This window comes from Musca domestica, unplaced genomic scaffold (genome assembly GCF_030504385.1).
Source record: "Musca domestica strain aabys unplaced genomic scaffold, Musca_domestica.polishedcontigs.V.1.1 8, whole genome shotgun sequence".
Taxonomy (NCBI): domain Eukaryota; kingdom Metazoa; phylum Arthropoda; class Insecta; order Diptera; family Muscidae; genus Musca; species Musca domestica.
Window position 1 is genome coordinate 19511900 of NW_026712409.1, and position 21261 is coordinate 19533160.

General features: G+C 37.6%; 1 protein-coding gene across 3 annotated transcripts in view; it reads left to right on the plus strand.

Annotated features, from left to right (window-relative positions):
• The window catches only part of LOC101900239 (sestrin homolog), a 147412-nt gene that overhangs the window by 33052 nt on the left and 93099 nt on the right, over positions 1 to 21261 (plus strand). Inside the window, exon 1 of one of the 3 annotated variants that reach the window (XM_059130841.1) lies at positions 10513 to 10906. The exons of the other annotated variants lie outside the window; for them this stretch is intronic. The gene's annotated coding sequence lies outside the window, so the exon portion shown is untranslated. Of the gene's footprint in view, positions 1 to 10512; positions 10907 to 21261 lie in introns of those variants that run through there. 3 annotated transcript variants of the gene reach the window in all.

Below are 21261 nucleotides of genomic sequence, written 5' to 3' on the forward strand. Positions count from 1 at the left end.
CAAAAGATCTGTTATAAAGGTGGTAGAGATCGGATCATTCGTTCTGGTACCTCCCCCACAAAGGGTCAACGTTTTCGATAACCAAAAACGATCATAAAATCCGAGATAAGCATCCGTTTCTCTTCATATTTCACACATCCCATTATTCCTACTTACACAAGATCTGCTGTGAAGATGGAATAAATCGGTCCTTCCCCTCAAATGGGACAAAATATTGGATATTCATGAAGCTCATAAACCGCGAAATTAAAATCCGATTTCATTCAGACTTGGCACATTTCAATATTTCGATCAACACAAGATTTGTTACAAAGATGGTAGAGACCGTAGCATTTCTTCTGCTGGTACCTCCCCCACATAGGCTTAAAGATTTTGAAAAACATAGAAAGCGAATTAAGCATTCAACTCTCTTCAAATTTGACACATAAGAACATTTTTGCTAACACAAAATCTTTTGTAAAGATGATATATATCTGCGAACCTCTTCTGGTACCTCACCCACAAAGGGTCACAATTTTCAATAGTTTTACAAAGTCAAAGGCCACAATATTTACATTTTTTTTTAAATTTCATTGAATTTAAGCAAAGAAATGTCGGAAATAACATCAAATTTTAGAATAAGGATAGATCTGTTCGAATTGCTCACCTTTGGCACAAATTATGGCCTTCAAACGGCCACTGAAGCCGTCACACTCTGTCCGAATGTTGCTCTGTTTTTAGGCCCATTTCCGGCGAAGCGCTTGCTTGAGATGATCGACACTTTGGTATATTTTTAGTGCCAACCTTGCTTTCCAAAATACTCCAGACACAATAGTCCAACAGATTGGTATCCGGAGATTTTGGTGGCCACTGTGCGCTGGAAATGAAGCGAGAAACCTTTTTTTGAAACCAATCTTGGGTGGCGCGTGCTGAGTACGAGGTTGCTGAGTCCTGTTGGAATGTCCAAGGTATGTGGTTTGCGTGCCCAAGGCTGTAATACACCCTCCAGAATATTTTGGCGATAATATTCGTCATTTATTTCGATGCCACGGTCAATTAAGAGATTTTTGCTGGAAATGAAGCGGGGAACCTCATTTTGTAACCATTCTTGGGTGGCGCGTGCTAAATGCGATGGTGCTGAGTCATGTATGAATGTCGAAGATCTGTGGCCAAAATGTTTGCCTGCCCAAGGCTTTTTTAATACACCCTCCAGAATAGTTTCGCGATAATATTCGGCATTTATTTCGATGCCACGGTTAACTAAGAGATTTTTGCTGGAAATGAAGCGAGGAACCTCATTTTGTAACCATTTTTGAATGGCGTGTGTTGAGTGCGATGGTGCTGAGTCCTGTTGGAATGTCCAAGGTCTGCGGCCAAAATGTTTGCGTGCCCAAGGCTTGAATACACCCTCCAGAATATTTTCGTGATAATATTCGGCAGTTATTCTGATGCCACGGTCGATTAATACGTGCGGAGAGCGACCATCGGCTGTTATGGCGGCCCACACCATCACCATGGCCGGCGCTTAAGTTCTGGTGGCCAACCGAAGTTTCACATTTGCAGCTGACCTCTTTGTTGGAATGTCCAAGGTCTGCGGCCAAAATCCCTCCAGAATATTTTCGCGATAATATTCGTCATTTATTCTGATGCCACGGTCGATTAATACGAGCGTAGACCGACCATCGGCTGCTATGGAGGCCCTCACCATCACCATGGCCGGCGCTTGAGTTCTGGTGGCCAACCGAAGGTTCACATTTTCAGCTGATCTCTTTGGCAAGTAAACGCGATGATTTTGTTTGTTTACAAACTGTGGGACAACAAATGTTTTCTCATCGGAGAAAACCAAATTCGGCAGTTCACCACTTTCGGCCAAGCGAAACAAATTTTTAGCTCTTTTGGATCTATTTTCTTTCTGTTGCGGTGTAAGCTCTTGCACTTTTTGGTATTTCAATGGCTTTACCCCGAGCTCGGGATTTTTCACTATTTGCCAAATGGAATATTGCGATATGTTCAGCTCACGAGCCATTTTTCGGTCACTGCGCCGTGGGTTTCGTTCAAGTCGCTTCTTTCGGCTGATGTTGTTGTTTTCTTCCGTTCACTTCCTTGACCTCGGGCTAGGCTACCAGGATCGCGATGACGAGCGATGTTACGAGACTCTAAAGATTTATTCGCATTTAAATGCTGAAGTGCTCTAACGATTGCCACTTGTGGTTTATCAGCCAAATATAAAGAAATCACACAATCAGGCTTGGATTCCGCCACGAATAACTTTTTTTCTGGAAAATTCTCACCAAAATACTTTTGTACGCTGGCAAACAATATAATGAGCTGTCACTGGAATAATTTTGACAGCTGTCCGACGAGTGGCTTAGAAATGACAGCAGTCTGAAGTTCGTTGAAGTTTTTTTCATTTCACCCTGTATATTACGGCTGTGGAGGACAAAAATAACAAATCGGATGAACAATATATATGGCAGCTATAGCTATATCTGAACAGATTTTGATTAAATATGCCTAACTTATTTTCAGGCCTAATTTGGTCGTAAGTGCAGAATTCCATACTATTCGGGTTGATATTACACGTTTGGGGCACAGTACAAGGCAAATCGGACGAAGATATATGTGGGACCTATATCTAAATTATGACCGACTATCTCCAATAGGGTTCATCCTTGGGTCAAACAAATGACTTGTGCAAAATTTCCTCTGGATTGGGCAATAAATGCGACCTGTACTTTGTTTACAAAAAATACATGGGCAGACAGACGGACGGAGATACATACATCGATTCAGAATGTGATTCTATGCAGATCATCAAACGGAAATATGGGTCTATCTCGTTTCCTTGACCCTGTTACAAGCAAATGCACGAAGGCGTAATAGCTCTCGACCACCTTGTGGTGTAGGGTATAAACACTTCACATATGACACATATGTAAACTAGCCTTTTAGCAATTGTTGCAACATGCGTTTCCCCCTCCTCCCTGACTGCTGCTTTGTTTGACACTTTTGACAGGCCAACATTAATTTTCTCCATCTCCGCCCAAGTTTTGGCATCCCAATTTTTGATCAATGATTGATGGCAGCTCTGCCACTCTTCTTTTACAACATAACAAAGTGTTGAACGATTTAGTCAATTGTAATATTTGAAAATTTATTCGGCGGACCCGAAACACTACAACAAGTTACAAACCATATGTTCGAAGGCATGTTTCTTTTGTATAAAGAACAACACAAGACCACAACAACACCAAATACATGTATTTGAAAATGGGTCATATTGAAGACGAAAGTTGAGATCTTTGAAATGATCAAAAACAACGAAAAGAGGGCCACCAATGCCCATGAAAGCATCGTCGATGGTCAAAGAAGACTTCAAAAATAAAATAAAAAACTTTTTTCATTGCTTCAAACATGGAGAAATGGAAGGAATTGAAGAAATCAAGGCAATATGGCAACAGACACACACAGACACATTTCAACATCAGCATGTTTGATGACAAGCAACAACAAACCAACAAACACTTGTTTATCGATCTCCCACAAATATTTGAACAAACTAGTCCTATCAGATCATCATCACCCTTCGCCTATGAATTTTTATCAAATAAATTAATTTTTTTTTAATATTTTGTTTATTGGCGGCTTTTATTGCCTGAAATTAATGGCATTACAGTCAAACCTTGCTAAAGAGGGCAATGTATTAAATCTCAAGCTGATTGGTTGTCATGAAAATTTAAGATTTCCATACGATAGAAGGGCCCTTCGCTTTGGTTCGTAACAAGTTTCTTATAGCCAAGTTTGACTGTAACTGCGAGTCTGTGTGTGTTAAACACCAACTAGAATTTTATTTCATGGGCCCTCTTCTTCAAACAAATATTTGAAGAATAAATGTTCTAAAATTAAAACGAATAAAAAAACAAGTCGTGAAAGCTGTATGGGTGAGATTGGCATTGATGTTACCCAGGCATCTGAAATAAATTGCATTTTCTAATAGAGACTGAGACTTCAGACTGTGTGAGGCAGAGCTCACATAAAGGATGAAGTCTTCAATTCAATATTAACTGTTGTCTCAGTCAACACAGACTGAGGTCTCAGTCTCCACCGACTGAGGTCTCAGTCTCCACAGACTGAGGTCTCAGTCTACCGAGACTGTGGTCTCAACCTCCACAAACTGAGGTCTCAATCTCCACAGACTGAGGTCTCAGTCTCCACACGGACTGAGGTCTCAGTCTCCACACAGACTGAGGTCTCAGTCTCCACACAGACTGAGGTCTCAGTCTCCACACAGACTGAGGTCTCAGTCTCCACACAGACTGAGGTCTCAGTCTCCACACAGACTGAGGTCTCAGTCTCCACACAGACTGAGGTCTCAGTCTCCACACAGACTGAGGTCTCAGTCTCCACACAGACTGAGGTCTCAGTCTCCACACAGACTGAGGTCTCAGTCTCCACACAGACTGAGGTCTCAGTGTCCACACAGACTGAGGTCTCAGTGTCCACAGACAGAGTTCTCAGTTCCACAGACTGAGGTCTCAGTCTCCACACAGACTAAGGCCTCAGTCTCCATACAGATTGAGGTCTCAGTCTCCATACAGACTGAGGTTTCAGCCTCTATACGGACTGTGGTCTCAGTCTCCATACAGACTGAAGTCTCAGTCTCCACACAGACTGAGGTCTCAGTCTCCACACAGACTGAGGTCTCAGTCTCCACACAGACTGAGGTCTCAGTCTCCACACAGACTGAGGTCTCAGTCTCCACACAGACTGAGATCTCAGTCTCCACACAGACTGAGGTGTCAGTCTCCACACAGACTGAGGTCTCAGTCTCCACACAGACTGAGGTCTCAGTCTCCACACATACTGAGGTCTCAGTCTCCACACAGACTGAGGTCTCAGTCTCCACACAGACTGAGGTCTCAGTCTCCACACAGACTGAGGTCTCAGTCTCCACACAGACTGAGGTCTCAGTCTCCACACAGACTGAGGTCTCAGTCTCCACACATACTGAGGTCTCAGTCTCCACACAGACTGAGGTCTCAGTCTCCACACAGACTGAGGTCTCAGTCTCCACACAGACTGAGGTCTCAGTCTCCACACAGACTGAGGTCTCAGTCTCCACACAGACTGAGGTCTCGGTCTCCACACAGACTGAGGTTTCAGTGTCCACAGATTGAGGTCTCAGTCTCCACAGACAGAGCTCTCAGTCTCCACAGACTGAAGTATCAGTCTCCATACAGACTGAGGTCTCAGTCTCCATACAGACTGAGGTTTCAGCCTCTATACGGACTGTGGTCTCAGTCTCCATACAGACTGAAGTCTCAGTCTCCACACAGACTGAGGTCTCAGTCTCCACACAGACTGAGGTCTCAGTCTCCACACAGACTGAGGTCTCAGTCTCCACACAGACTGAGATCTCAGTCTCCACACAGACTGAGGTGTCAGTCTCCACACAGACTGAGGTCTCAGTCTCCACACAGACTGAGGTCTCAGTCTCCACACAGACTGAGGTCTCAGTCTCCAAACATACTGAGGTCTCAGTCTCCACACAGACTGAGGTCTCAGTCTCCACACAGACTGAGGTCTCAGTCTCCACACAGACTGAGGTCTCAGTCTCCACACAGACTGAGTTCTCAGTCTCCATAGACTTAAATCTCATCTACACAGGCTGAGATCTCAATCTACACAAGCTGAGATCTCAATATACACAGGCTGAGATATCAGTCTCCACAGGCTGAGATATCAGTCTCCACAGACTGAGGTCTCAGTCTCCACAGACAGAGGTCTCAGTCTCAATAGACTGAGGTCTCAGTCTCCACACACTGAGATCTTAGTCTCCACACACTGAGGTCTTAGTCTCCACAGACTGAGGTCTGAGTCTCCACAGACAGAGTTCTCAGACTTCACCGAGAGAGTTCTCAGTCTCCACAGACTAAGGTCTCAATTTCCACAATCTCCGCAGACTGGAGTCTCAGTCTCGACAGACTTAGGTCTCAGTCTTCACAGACTGAGGTCTCAGTCTCGACAGACTGAAGTCACAGTCTCCACTGACTGAATTCTCAGTCTCCACAGACTGAGGTCTCAGTCTCCACACAATGAGGCTTCAGTCTCCTCAGACTGAGGTCGCAGTCTCCAAAGATTGAAGTCTCAGTTTCCAAAAACTGGAGTTTGTGGAAACCAAAGCCCCACGATTTCTTCTCCTGTCCTACATTTTCAAAATTGTGATTGTAATAAGCTATTATTATAATTTTAGCCAGACCTGTAGATTTTATCCTCCGACATAGTTGCGATGTGACATGAGTGTGTCTCTTGTTTTTATTTTTTTGGTCTGGTCGACTTTTTGGCAAAAACAACCAAACAGCGACACATAAATTTAACAGACAATTTGTCGCTGTTTTTCACTGACGTTGTTCTTGTTTATTCACCTCATTGGGTAGCGCGATAGATAGTGCAATATGAAGTGAGGGAGGGGGAGGGGGGGTCAGCAAATGTACCCAAAATGTTCTTGACAACATCAGTTTATGCAATCAATTTGTGGTGATATTTGTTCGGTTTCCTAACGAAAAAAATGATTTTTTTTATTTCAAAATAAAGAAAACAATTGCAGGCAACGTAGGATGATTAAGTGCAATATTGCCTTTTTTTGGTTTAAAAATAGAACTGAATTTGCAGGAAAAAGTAACAACAATGCGCTGAAATAAAATAAAACAAATGTGGAAATTGTTGATTGCACCTCTTTAAATACTCATTATGACTCAGAAGTGAATGAACCGTATCGGGGAAAAGAAAATAACGAAATGTGAATTTTGAAATAAATATTCCGATAATGGGTATATATTTATAGGTGAGTCAACAAAGGGTGGAAAAATAATGAAATACATTGTTCCACAAAATGAATTATTCAAAGAGTTACAAAAGAAAAAATAAAAAAATGAATTAAATATAAAAAAAGAAAATTGACCTTCTTCCAGGGAATTCCAGAACAAATTGGAAAATAGAAATTTTTAAATTTTTTATAACTTCCCTGAAATATTTCCAAAAAAAAAGAAAGATAACAACGCTCATATTTTTATTAAAAAAAGTCATCCCAGCCACAAAAAAAATCATCTGAAACCCTAATTGTTCCCTACTTCCATAAAGCATGTCTCCTCCCGAAAAAGTACTACATTTTAATTCTTCTTTCCAAGTGACTTTCGGCTGCACATTGATCATGCACAGATGGTCATAACAGCCAAACCGATCTATTCTATTGCAATCTGTCCAAGAATACAACACATCATCAATTTCTGTTGTTGTTGTAGTTTTTTCTATCGTTGTCAACATGCAACTATTTTGGGGTTCTCATTCTAGCACGACGACAACATTTAACATCTGTTGCCACAGCTAAAACCAAAACAGCCAACGCATCATGTGAATGTGGGCCAATACAAATTCGGGTGTTTGAAAACATTTTCAGCTCCGCTAGTCAGTCAGTCGTTTGACATTTATCGGTAGCTGCTGTGTAACATAGTTGTGTCGTTATTTATTGCTTAAAGGCCCTACAATGTGCAACTTGAATATATGGGGAGAGTGAGACCTTAGTGTAGGGTGACTGGGAACTCACTCTATGAAGAATGAGATCTCAGTCTGTGGAGACTGAGACCTGAGTCTATGGAGACTGAGACCTAAGTCTTTGGAGACTGAGACCTAAGTCTTTGGAGACTGAGACCTCAGTCTTTGGAGACTGAGACCTCAGTCTAAGGATACTGAGACCTCAGTCTATGGAGACTTGGACCTCAGTTTTTGGAGACTGAGAACTCAGTCTATGGAGACTGAGACCTTAGGCTATGGAGACGTAGACCTCAGTCTTTGGAGACTGAGACCTCAGTCTGTGGAGACTTGGACCTCAGTCTTTGGAGACTGAGAACTCAGTCTATGGAGACTGAGACCTTAGGCTATGGAGACGTAGACCTCAGTCTTTGGAGACTGAGACCTCAGTCTGTGGAGACTGAGACCTCAGTCTGTGGAGACTGAGACCTCAGTCTTCGGAGACTGAGACTTCAGTCTGTGGAGACTGAGACCTCAGTCTGTGGAGACTGAGAACAAAGTATTTGGAGACTGAGACCTCAGTCTGTGGAGACTGAGACCTCAGTCTGTGGAGACTGAGACCTCAGTCTTCGGAGACTGAGACTTCAGTCTGTGGAGACTGAGACCTCAGTCTGTGGAGACTGAGAACAAAGTATTTGGAGACTGAGACCTCAGTCTGTGGAGACTGAGACCTCAGTCTGTGGAGACTGAGACCTCAATCTGTGGAGACTGAGACCTCAGTCTATGGAGACTGAGAGCTCAGTCTGTCTCAGTCTCCATAGACATGTGGAGACTGGGACCTCAGTCTGTGTGGAGACTGAGACCTCAGTCTGTGTGGAGACTGAGACCTCAGTCTGTGGAGTTTGAAACCTCAGTCTGTGGAGACTGAGACCTCAGTCTATGGAGACTGAGACCTCAGTCTATGGAGACTGAGACCTCAGTCTGTGGAGACTGAGACCTCAGTCTGTGTGGAGACTGAGACCTCAGTCTGTGTGGAGACTGAGACCTCAGTCTGTGTGGAGACTGAGACCTCAGTCTGTGTGGAGACTGAGACCTCAGTCTGTGTGGAGACTGAGACCTCAGTCTGTGTGGAGACTGAGACCTCAGTCTGTGTGGAGACTGAGACCTCAGTCTGTGTGGAGACTGAGACCTCAGTCTGTGTGGAGACTGAGACCTCAGTCTGTGTGGAGACTGAGACCTCAGTCTGTGTGGAGACTGAGACCTCAGTCTGTGTGGAGACTGAGACCTCAGTCTGTGTGGAGACTGAGACCTCAGTCTGTGTGGAGACTGAGACCTCAGTCTGTGTGGAGACTGAGACCTCAGTCTGTGTGGAGACTGAGACCTCAGTCTGTGTGGAGACTGAGACCTCAGTCTGTGTGGAGACTGAGACCTCAGTCTGTGTGGAGACTGAGGCCTCAGTCTGTGGAGACTGAGACCTCAGTCTGTGGAGACTGATACCACAGTCTGTGGAGACTGAGCCCTCAGTCTGTAGGGACTATGTTCTCAATCTGTGGAGACTCAGAACTTGAATTGATGTCCTTTCTTGGAACTTATATGTATTCAAATTGTGTAGATCTTTTATAAATTGTCTGCAACCTCTACCCACCCTTTGTTGCTTATGTGTCATTATTTCTTCCTTTGAATTACGCATCATTTGATAATTTGTTGTTGTTGTTATTTCGTATTTTTTTCATTTCACAAGAATAGAAAAAATACGCAAAATATGTTGCAATAATTCTTCCCTGTTTTCCCAGTCCAACGTTGTGGTGTCCGCAGTGAGGATTCTCACCGCCGAAAATTTCTACGTATTTTACAAAATTTTATGTTGCAATTAAATATTGAAAATTGCATCATTCGATTGTAATATTCCTGGCTGTTGTCTCTCTTTTGTTTATCGTCTTCAGCTTCTGGGATGGCCGAGCAAAAATGGGGGATAATTGGGAGGTTGGTTATGTCGTTTTGCTGCGGTGGTGGTAGTGGTGTTAGGATTGTGGTTTTCTTGTGGACTGCATTAGAGGCACTTGTTGTTGTTTATTTTATCACAACACTGGTGTTGAGGGGAAAGGTATCAACTATGGAATTTTTTGAAAATATTTTTAAGTATTTGATTTTTTAGGAAAATGTTAAAGGATCAATTGCCGATTTTTTGAAATTTTTTTTAAATAAATCATCATGGATTTTTTATTAAGAATTTATTTTTGTTTGAATATTGTTGTTAAACATATTTTCAAAAAATAAAAAAAAAAAATAAAAAGCATTAAAGAAATTTCTGAAGAAAAATGATAGCCTTTAAAAAGGCCCATCTCTGACATTTAGGAATACTTTTAACACTTATTTGAAAACTGAGATAATTTTCCATTGCTGGTGCAATCCTTTGCAACCGACAGTTCTGGCTGCATGACATACTGCATCACCAGCATCGTCGTCACTCACAACAAACTGCAGAATATTTGGATATTTTCGGAAAGTGATTTTTATTTTTTTTGTAATTTTTTTCTTTTTCAGATTTCGTTTTGCTTTTTCTAAAAAATCGTCTGATTTTCGTTTCTGTTGCGGTGGTTTATTTTTGTGTGGTGAGTGCACAAATGGTTGGTCGGTCGGTCGGTTGGTTGATCTTTTCTGTACGGGTTGTGGTACCACCTTTTGTGGGACTGGCTGGCTGGCTGGTTGGTCGTTACAACCAACCGCTAGTCCGCTACCATGCACTGCCATAAAATGCAACGGCAACCACCTCCCTCGCCTAATCGAATGTGAGAATTTCTGTTTGTTTGTGCATGACATGGGCCTAGAACAACAACAAAACAGTAGAAAAAAGGGGGGGGGGGTACTGGGAGGATATTTGCTATGACTGTTTTGTTGGTGTTTTTTGTTATTTGCCATGTGACGAATGGTGGGCAACAGTACTCGCACTCGCATTGGCTTCGCACCGCATCGCATCAGATCGTCGTTTATTTGTTCGCTGGGTTCTTTGCGGTCAGTTTAGTTGTTGGTCGCACTTTAGTTGAGTTGTGTTGCCGTTCTGTTCAGTTTATCGTGTGCACTGATACGAGCTGGTATCGCGCATCTCCTCGCCATTACTAAAGGAATGTTCGCGGTAAGAAAACGTGAATAAACACGCCGGTACGACTTTTTCCTGTCCAACATCGAGCAATTCACTTTTTGTTGGGGGATCGTTCGTTCGTTCGCTCTGGTGTCGATTAATGAAAACGTGACGTTTTGCTCATCAGATGTGTGAGAGATGGCGCGCGTTTGTCTGGTCTGAAAAACCGAAAAAAAAACAGAACAAAAAAATAAATAAATAAATGAAACGAAATAAAAAATGAATTCAAGTGTTGTGACTTTTGGTTGCCCTATAAAAAATGTGAGTGTATGTTTGTGTGTGTGTGTGTGAATCGATGTGATAAGGAAACGATAACTTCTTTGCTAGATAAAGAAGGAGGAAGGAACATAAGTAAAAATGGTGTTGAGTGCGACCGCAACGAGCCCATTTGTGACCTTTACTGTAAGGAGAATTGTGGAATTTTGAAAATGTTTAAGTTCGAAAAATTGGGTTAAAATTGAAAATTAATCCTAATTAATTTTAGGATTCCTTACAAATAAGCCAAAGTGAAAATATTTAAAATCGCCCGAAATACCTTTTATGTATAGAGGCATTGCCGAAAAATTTTAGACTTGTGCCAAACCCACTAAAACAAGAAAAAAATCAAAAATTTATCTAAATCGGCGAAAAAATGATTAAATACCTTTAATTAAGCGAGATCATATTGCGGGGCGGGGTGGAAAGTGGTCTTATAAAAATATGCATTTTTAAGCCCCACCGAAACATATTTGTGGTTAGAATTTTCAAAATACCTGATATCGAAATATATTCTGCTATGTTTTGGAAAGAATCCCACCAAGTGGATCTGGATGAAATCATTTTTGCTGCAAGATGAATTTCAATATTTAAATGTGCATTGAAGGATTATCGTCCTTGATTTTTACGACTTAATTTCGTAGAAAACCTTATTTTAGCAATTTTCTTATTTTTTAAGAATTTTCCTTTGAATTATTAAAGCTGTTGTCCTGCTTGATTTTTATGGAAGGTTTTGATTTTTAAACAAAATTAATTTAAGCATCCATTTCTGTGCGAATACTATTTTGAGAATTTTCCCAACAATTATACCGAATTTTTAAAATATTTTTTTCAAGGATTATTTTTTCAACAAGTACTTTTTAAATATTTTTTAGATAAAAAAATTTTTATTTTAAAAATAAAATTTAAGAAAATTTCGAATGAGAAACCGTAAATTAAAAAAAAAATAAATTTAAAAAAATTAATAAAATTTAAAATATTATAAAATTTAAAATATTATTTTTTTTGTCATAGAAGTTATTTTTAAAATAACTTCTGGGGAGAATATCCCAGACAAAAACAAGGGAACTGATGAGGATTGGTGGCTCTTTCCGAAACCTAGGTATTCCCTGCCTTACCCCCTGGTAAACATTACCATCGTTCTCCACTAATAAACAAACGTTGTTTTTATAAAAACAACAATAAAGGGATAAAGCCAGACCATTTTGCAACAACAAAATACTACGGTATCCCGAACAAACAAGCCACACTGTTCTATTTTCAAAGATTATTTTTTAAACGACTACTATTTAAATATATTTTAGATAAAAATTTTTTTATTTTATAACCAAAATTTAAGAACATTTCAAAAGAAAGAGCGTAAATTTAAAACAAAATTAATTTAAAAAAAATTAATAAAATTATTAAATGTAGAAAAAAATGGATAAGAAATTAAAAGAAAAATTAAAAATAATTTTTTTAAAAACAAACTTTAAGAAAATTTCAAAAGAAAAAGCGTAAATTAAAAAAAAATATTTTAAAAAAATTAACAAAATTATTAAATATAGAAAAAAATGGGTAAGAAATTGAAAGAAAAATTAAAAATAATTTAACTATTCAAAAAAAAAATTTTTTTTGTTAATTAAAAAAATATTTTTTTGGGACGTTAATTTAAAAAATGTATTTTTTTAAGATTTTTTTTTAAAATACAGGATGAATTAAAAAAAACTGTAACAAAGTCAAACGCCATAATTTTTAAATTTTTTTTGAATGAATGAATGAATGAAAGCAAAAAATGTTGGAAATAGCATCAAATTTTAGAATAAGTTTAGATTTGTTCGAATTGGTCATTTTTGGCACGAATTATGGCCTTCAAAAGGCCAATGAAACAGTCACACGCTACCCGAATGTTGCTCTGCGGTATTTTGGCCCATTCCCGGCGAAGCGCTTGCTTGAGGTGATCGACACTTTGGTAATTTTTAGTGCCAACCTTGCTTTCCAAAATACTCCAGGCATAATAGCCCAACGGATTGATATCCGGAGATTATGGTGACCATTGTGCGCTGGAAATGAAGCGAGGAACTTCATTTTGTAATCATTCTTGGGTGGCGATGGTGCTGAGTCCTGTTGGAATGTCCAAGGTCTGCGGACAAAATGTTTGCGTGCCCGAGGCTTTAATACCCCCTCCAGAATATTTTCCCGATAATATTCGGCATTTATTTTGTTGCCACGGTAGACTAATACTTGCGGAGAGCGATAATCGTCTGTTATGGTAGCCCATCCCATCACCATGGCCGGCGAAGGTGCACATTTTCAGCTGATCTCTTTGGCAAGTAAACACGATAATTTTGTTTGTTTACAAACTGCTGGACAACGAATGTTTTCTCATCGGAGAAACCCGAATTCGGCAGTTCACCATTTCGGCCAAGGGAAGCAACTCTTAAGCTCTTTTGAGTCCATTTTCTTTCTGTCGCGGTGTAAGTTCTTGCACTTTTTAAAATTTCAGTGGCTTTATCCCGAGCTCATTTTTCAATATTTGCCGAATAGAATATTGCGATATGTTCAGCTCACGCTTCAGTCGCTTCTTTACTCTTCGAACCATTACTGTTGTTTTCATCCGTCCACTTCCTTGACGTCGGGCTAGGCTAACAAGCGATGGTACGAGACACAAAAAATGTATTCACATTTAAATGCTGGAGTGCTCTAACGATAGCCACTCGAGGTTTTCCAGCCTCCATATAAAGAAATCACACTATCACGCTTGAATTCCATCACGTATAATTTTTTTTCTGGAAAATTCTTACCAAAATGCTTTTGTACGCTTGTAAACAATATAATGAGCTGTCACTGGAATAATTTTAACAGCTGTCGGATGCAAGTGGTTTAGAAATGACAGCAGTCGGAAGTTGGTTGCAGTTTTTTCATCTCACCCTATATATATATATATATATAATATATATATATAATATATATATATAATATATATATATATATATATATATATATATATATATATATATATATATATATATATATATATATATATATATATATATATATATATATATATATATATATATAAATATATATATATATTTTTTTTTTTTTTTTATTTTTTATTTTATTATTTAATTAAGAGTATGTTTTTAACTAAAAAAACTTTAATTTTTTAATCGATTTTTTTATTTTGTTTTGGAAATTTATTTTTTATATTATATTATTTAATTTTCTATTTTGTGTATTTTTATTTAAGTTTTTCTTTTCAATTTCAACTTATTTTTTTACGAATTTTTCAAAATGGTTCAAAATATTTCTTCTAAGTTTTTTTCTGATGTTTCGAAAATAGCTTTTCTAAGAGTTGTGTTAATTGTGTTTTTTAAAACTATTAATGAATACTTGCTTTAAATGAGTATTAAAACAAATATTTCTTTAGCTCGATCGTCGGTCATTTGTAGGGCGAAGTTAATCTTGTAACATGATAAATTTGAATACTTTCCTCTCAGAAGTATGACTCGTAATTTTGATTGATTATATCAACTCCGTTTGTTTTTTACTTTCATTCCTTGCCACTCCATCGAAAATTAAATAATTATCTCAGCTAATAAAAATCAATTAATTTTTAATTCTTAACAGAAATTAATTAATTTCCCAAAACAGACAAAAAACCTTGAAACTTCATTTCATCACTTACTCACCAAGTCACTCATTCAACTCTACTTCTACTCTTCTAGATCGTCCACAATTTGTGATATTCGATATTTATTCACATTTTTCAATTTTCAATACTCCGGCTTAGACTGTAGCAAATCTTGTGCGTCGCATTTTAATCCCTTCTAATTCCGTCCATGAATTTCGTAATAAAGTTTATGGCCTATCTGCTATCTAATGTGAGGCACTTCAACGGGTCACGTCCACAAGCCGACGCCCTATTATCCGAAAAATAAAAACAACAACACAGAAATAACAGAATCTTCCCGTGATGTCTAGTGTTCGAAACAGATGTTATTGAGTTATTTTGTTATTGTTGTTTTGAAAAAAAAAACTGAATGTTAACAATAAATTAGTTACAAATTTACATACACACTTCATTACAAACATATATACAAAGAGACCTTAGCAATAATATAAAGGGCCGGGGTAGAGGAATGAAGAGGTTAATTGGTAGACAGACATAGAGAGAAATATGTATATAAGCGCTTAGTCATAGAAAAGCTTTGTTTTTCAGTTACCTGAGGATTTTCAAAATTTTTGGAAATAGAGAAATAAAATAATGAAAAAATCTTAGTGAACATTAAAAAAGTACTCAAAATTTTAAAAATGTATTTAATGCTTTGTTGGCGAAAAGGAAAAAAATATTCATAAGAAGGTCCACGTTCTTCTGTTCTTAAAAAAATAATCAAAAACGAATCAAAAACTCCACATTAAAAAAATAAATATTTAAATATAAATACAAATGGGGGAAATACCAGAATATTTATATATTCCATGTTTGGATAGAATCGCTGAGTGTCACATGAGTATTTAAAATTACGACCCTTTATGGGGAAGGTAACAGAAGGGCTAAGCCGATATCTATCACCTTCACACAACATCTTGTGTTATGAGAAATATTGAGATGTGTGAAATTTTAAGATTGTTTAGTCAGAAATTTGACCCTTTTGTGGGGGAGGTACCAGATTTCCCATTTTCTCATCAGATCTCCTGTTATGAATGAAAATATGAAGTGTGTAATTTGAAGAGAATCGGATGCTTATTTTGCATTACAGGAGAGTGAAAATTATTCAAAATTCTGACCCTTTGGTGGTCGAGGTACCAGAAGGAGAGGTCCGACATATTCCATATTTACCCCAGACCATGTGTTATCAAAAATATTTTAATGCGTGAAATTGGAAAAGAATCGGATGCTTATTTTGCATTTCAGGGGAGTGAAAATTATTCAAAATTTTGACCAGAAGGAGGGGTCCGACACATTCTGCATTAACACCAGACCATGTGTTATCAAAAATATTTTGATGCGTGAAATTTTAGGAGAATCGGATGTTTATTTTTCATTTCAGGACAGTGAAAATTATTCAAAATTTTGACCGTTTTGTGGGGGAGGTACCAGAAGAAGAGGTCCAACATATTCCACATTTTCCCCAAACCAAGTGTTATCAAAAATATTTTGATGCGTGGAAGATTGGAAGAGAATTGGATGCTTTTTTGTATTTCAGGAGAGTTGTAATTATTTAAAATTTTGACCCTTTTGTGGGGGAGGTACCAGAAGAAGAGGTCCGACGTATTCCATATTTACCTCAGACCATGTGTTATCAAAAATATTTTGATGCGTGAAATTTTAAGAGAGTCGGATGTGAAAATTTCGGAGTGAAAATTATTCAAAATTTTGACCAGAAGGAGGTTACCGACATATTCCATCTTTACACCAGACCTTGCGTTATCCAAAAAAAAACTTTTGATACGTGAAATGTTAAGAGAATCGGATGCTTATTTTGCATTTTATGAGAGTTACAATTATTCAAAATGTTGACCCTTCATGGGGAGGTACATGATGGAGCGGGCCTATATTGTTCATTTTCCCACCGAATCTAGCACTGATAAAAAATATTGGAATTTGCAAAGTTTGAACAAAATAGGGTGATGCAGGGAATTATTTTCTGTGAAAATTTTGGACCTTTTGTGGAGGAGGTACCAGAAAGAGTGAACCGATATTGACCATCTCCGAACTCGATCTATTTTTGACAACACTATTCAAATCGGACATTCCTTTTGAGCCAGGCAGACGAACCAGAAAGACAAGCTCCAAATGTCCCCAAAAGCGATTTGGTACAAAGAGACCTACGATCTGAAACCGTTAATTCGATGCACCAAGTTTTGGCCGTGATAGCCTTATGGTAAGGTTATAAAATTTCACACAACTATTATGGTCTTTTTTTGCCCTCCAAATATTTTCCGATAGCCATAGGCTAGGCTTCTGTCCTGTACTTAAATCTAATTTCATGAGAAATTCAGTGTAGCTTAACTTTAATTTGTGACCTCTTAGGCAACTGCAAAAAGGAAAAATAATCTTTTGATCCATTGTAACCCCTAAATATTTTCCTAACATCTTTAAAAACAATAGACTTCTATTCTGGCCCTAAACCAAACCCCCATGAAAAATTCCATGAGGATCGGACGATAATTGTGACTTGTAGCATGATTAAAATTAAAATGGCGAGATACGAAGATCCATATATAACATCGTGGGTCTAGGACCAATATTTCAAGCTGTTACAAACTTTGTGATAGGAATGTTTTTTTTTTTTTTAAATCAAAATTTATGCTGTCTTTTTATGGTAACTATTGAGTATACAAATTTCTTTTGTCCTGAGACTCATAATGAAATTTGATCTAGAATATATCCTTCTTTGACACTTTCTCAAAAAAATGTAGATTTGAGGGAGATTTGGAAACAGAATGGAATCGTGTTTAATTTGCAGTAAACACATAATATTCCTTTGTAATGTATAATGTTCGAATGCAATTTTCTTAAAAAGCTATTTAACCTAGATATGTAGTTTATTCTGAAATTTATACTGAAATTTTGTGTAGAATATTTCCTCTTTTGACACCTTTTGTGTAAAAGGAGATTTGATGTGACTTTTATGCATCAACTCGAAAAATTACCAAGGACAAATTGTCTAAAAAAATTGGAAATATTTTCAGTCCTTTTTTTTTTGGCAACATTCATTGTCGTTCATATTTTGGAAAAAAGGACCAAAACGAAACCTTCGGTGGCTCACTTGGGGTTAATATATTTAAGCAAAATTATCCTCTTATTGTTATCTGTAATATTGCTAAAGACACTCCGCCAGATATGAAGATCCATGTATAACATCGTGGGTCTGGGACCAATATTTCGAGCTGTTACAAACTTGTTGGTCCAATCGAAACTTATACTACCCCCAAACACATAGTGTTGTAGGGTATAAAAATCCAAGTTTTTATGCCAGCCCCCAGCTGGGTTCTCTTTCGGTTTGAGCTTTTTATGGTGTAGTCTAAAGTCCAGTCCATTGTTGCTTGTGTTCCATTATGAAAATTAAAATCTAAGCTAATGAATTGATTAAAAGAAAAAATCCACCTCCTCTCCCTTTGCCCAATTTCTATATGCCCTTTTGGAGGTATGGATCTGTTGGCAAATGCCAACATTAGTATTCCTCGACCGTTCCGCCTGTTTTGTGTATCGTTTATTTGCACTGCATTCAATATTTGTCTTATATATTTTTTTTATTCACAATTGTCCACACGACGTGTCATCCCAGTATGTTTGCTGCTCAATTGGATGGCTGGCTGACTGCCTGCCGTTTGTTGTTGCTGCTGCTGCTGCAGCTGTTGTTGTTGCTGGTGATGAAAATATCAGAAATAATTGAAAAGGCACGTACACTATTACTGTCAAAACTATTAATGGTTATTGTCACAATTGTTAAGTAATAGTATTATTGAATGAGTGACAGATTGTCTGACTGACTGACTGATTGTTTATCTGTCATTTCAAGTTGACCTAGCATTTGCATAGAAAAAATTCAATTTTTTTTCAATAATTACCGGAATAGAAATGAAGGTAAAAGTTTACATCGAACGGAAACCTAAATAGGCGGGGCTCCCTCTTCCACACTTTTTGGAATTTTCGGATTTTGATTCCTTGAAAAATAGCGAGCCACCAAGGGGGTCTTTTTGGACCTTTCTCCAAATGGTGCCTAAAAACATCCTTTAAATGGGATCGTAGCAAGTCAAAATATTCTAGAAAATGATTTTTATAAAATTCTACTCTAGGTCCCAGAAGTCATTAAAAGCTAATAATTCATATAAATTAAAAACACGTTTTAGGGTTAAAATCGTACTTTATGGGAGTTAATGCAAAATACTCCAACAAGGCGTCATTTTGGGAGGATGACATCAAAGACAAAATTATTCTTCATCGAATTTCACTATAAATTGCCGAGGGTAAGAAATCTCCATTTCCATTATATATCAAGAAAATATCTACATCAATGTTGAAAAAAAAAACGAGAAAATATTTCTAATTTTTTTTTTTATCAATTTTTCCATGGATTTTTTCAAGTTGACGCCTGAAAATAATATAAAATTTCATTTTAGGCGAAAATAGTCAAAAGAAGAAATGTTCTACACTAAATTTCACTATAAATCTCAGAATAAATTATATACCTAGCTTGAATAGGTTTTAAGAAAATTACATTCGAAATGTTTGTATATTAAAGAGAAAACTATGCTTTAAGGTATTTTTGCTGCTTATTTAACACATTTCCACTCCATGTCCAAATCTCCCTTAGTACTTCATTTTTGGGTAAAGTGTCAAAGAAGAAAATATTGATGATCAAATTTCAATGTGAGTCTCGGACCAAAAGAAATTTGTATACTAAATATTAACCATTAAAAAACGATATCGATTTTGGTTTTTTTTTGATTTTTGTTTTTAAACACAAAACCCCATTATTTTGCTATATATTTCTCATCATTTAATGTAGGGCTTTGAAAATATTATAAACTCTTATAAAAACTTAGTCTAAGAACTTCGAAACTCTTTTGGGATTTTGGGATTTCATTAAATTTTCCAGAACCTAGACTGAAATTAAAAGAAAATTAGAAGCAAAATCAGAAAAAGTGATAAATTGGTCGATATTTAACGTTTTTTTTTTATTATCCCAAATTGATGATATTTTCTATGGTAAATATTGAGTACACAATTTTTTTTTCGTTTGAGACTCATAATGAAATTCGGTTTAGAATATTTCTTCCTTTGGTACTTTCCCAAAAAAATGAAGTTTTAAGGGAAATTTTGACTTAGAATGGTGTGTTAAACTAGGAGTCAAAAATTTCTACAGATAATGTTTCCTTGTATTTATACATACATAATTTTCGAATGTTATTTTCCTAAAAAACTATTTAATCTAGATGTGTGGTTTATTCTGGAATGTAAAGTAAAATTTTGTGTAGCATATTTCTTCTTTTGACACTTTCTGTCTAAAACGAAATTTGATGTGACTTTCATGCATCTACTCGAAAAAACGGCAAGAAAAATTTTATTAAAAATAACGTTTTTCATAATTCAAAATCGATGATATTTTCTATGGTAAATATTCAGTATACAAATTTCTTTTGTTCAGAAACTCATAATGAAATTTGATCTAGAATATTTCCTCCTTTGATACTTCTTCTAAAAAATGAAGAATTAAGGGAGATTTTGACCTACAATTGAAACGTCTTAAACTAGCAGTAAAAAAGCAAACACATCATTTCCAGTTGTAATATATAAATTTCAAATCTAATTTTCATAAAAACTATTCAACCTAGTATACAGGGTGAGGTAAAAAAACTGCAACCAAGCCAAACGCCATAAGTATTACATTTTTTTTTAATTTAATTGAATGAAAGCAACAAATGTCGGAAATAGCATCAAATTTTAGAATAAGTTTAGATTTGTTCAAATTGGTCGCCTTTGGTACGAATTATGGCCTTCGAACGGCCAATGAAACCGTCTCACGCTGCCCGAATGTTGCTCTGCGGCATTTTGGCCCATTCCCGGTGAAGCGCTTGCTTGAAGTGATCGCCACTTTGGTATTTTTTGTAGTGCCAACCTTGCTTTCCAAAATACTCCAGACACAATAGTCCAACGGATTGGTATCCGGAAATTTTGGTGGCCATTGTGCGCTGGAAATGAAGCGAAGAACCTCATTTTGTAACCATTCTTGGGTGGCGCGTGCCGAGTGCGATGGTGCTGACTGCTGTTGGAATGTCCAAGGTCTGCGGCCAAAATGTTTGCGTGCCCAAGGCTTCAATACACCCTCCAGAATATTTTCGCAATAATATTCTGCATTTATTCTAATGCCACGGTCGATTAATACGAGCCGAGAGCGACCATCGGCTGTTATGGCGGCCCACACCATTACCATGGCCGGCGCTTGAGTTCTGGTGGCCAACCGAAGACGAATATTTTCAGCTGACTTTTTTGGCAAGTAAACACGATCATTTTGTTTGTTTACAAACTGCTGGACGGACAACGAATGTTTTCTCATCGGAGAAAACCAAATTCGGCCAAGCGAAGCAACACTTTAGCTCTTTTGAGTCAATTTTCTTCCTGTTGCGGTATAAGTTCTTGCACTTTTTGGAATTTCAATGGCTTTACCCCGAGCTCGGGATTTTTCAATATTTTCCGAATGGAATATTGCGATATGTACAGCTCACGAGCCATTTGTCGGCCACTGCGACGCGGGTTTCGAACAAGTCGCTTCTTTACTTTTCGAACCATTTCTGCTAATGTTGCTGTTTTCTTTCGTCCACTTCCTTGACTTCGGTCTATACTACCAGTATTACGCTAATGTGCGATG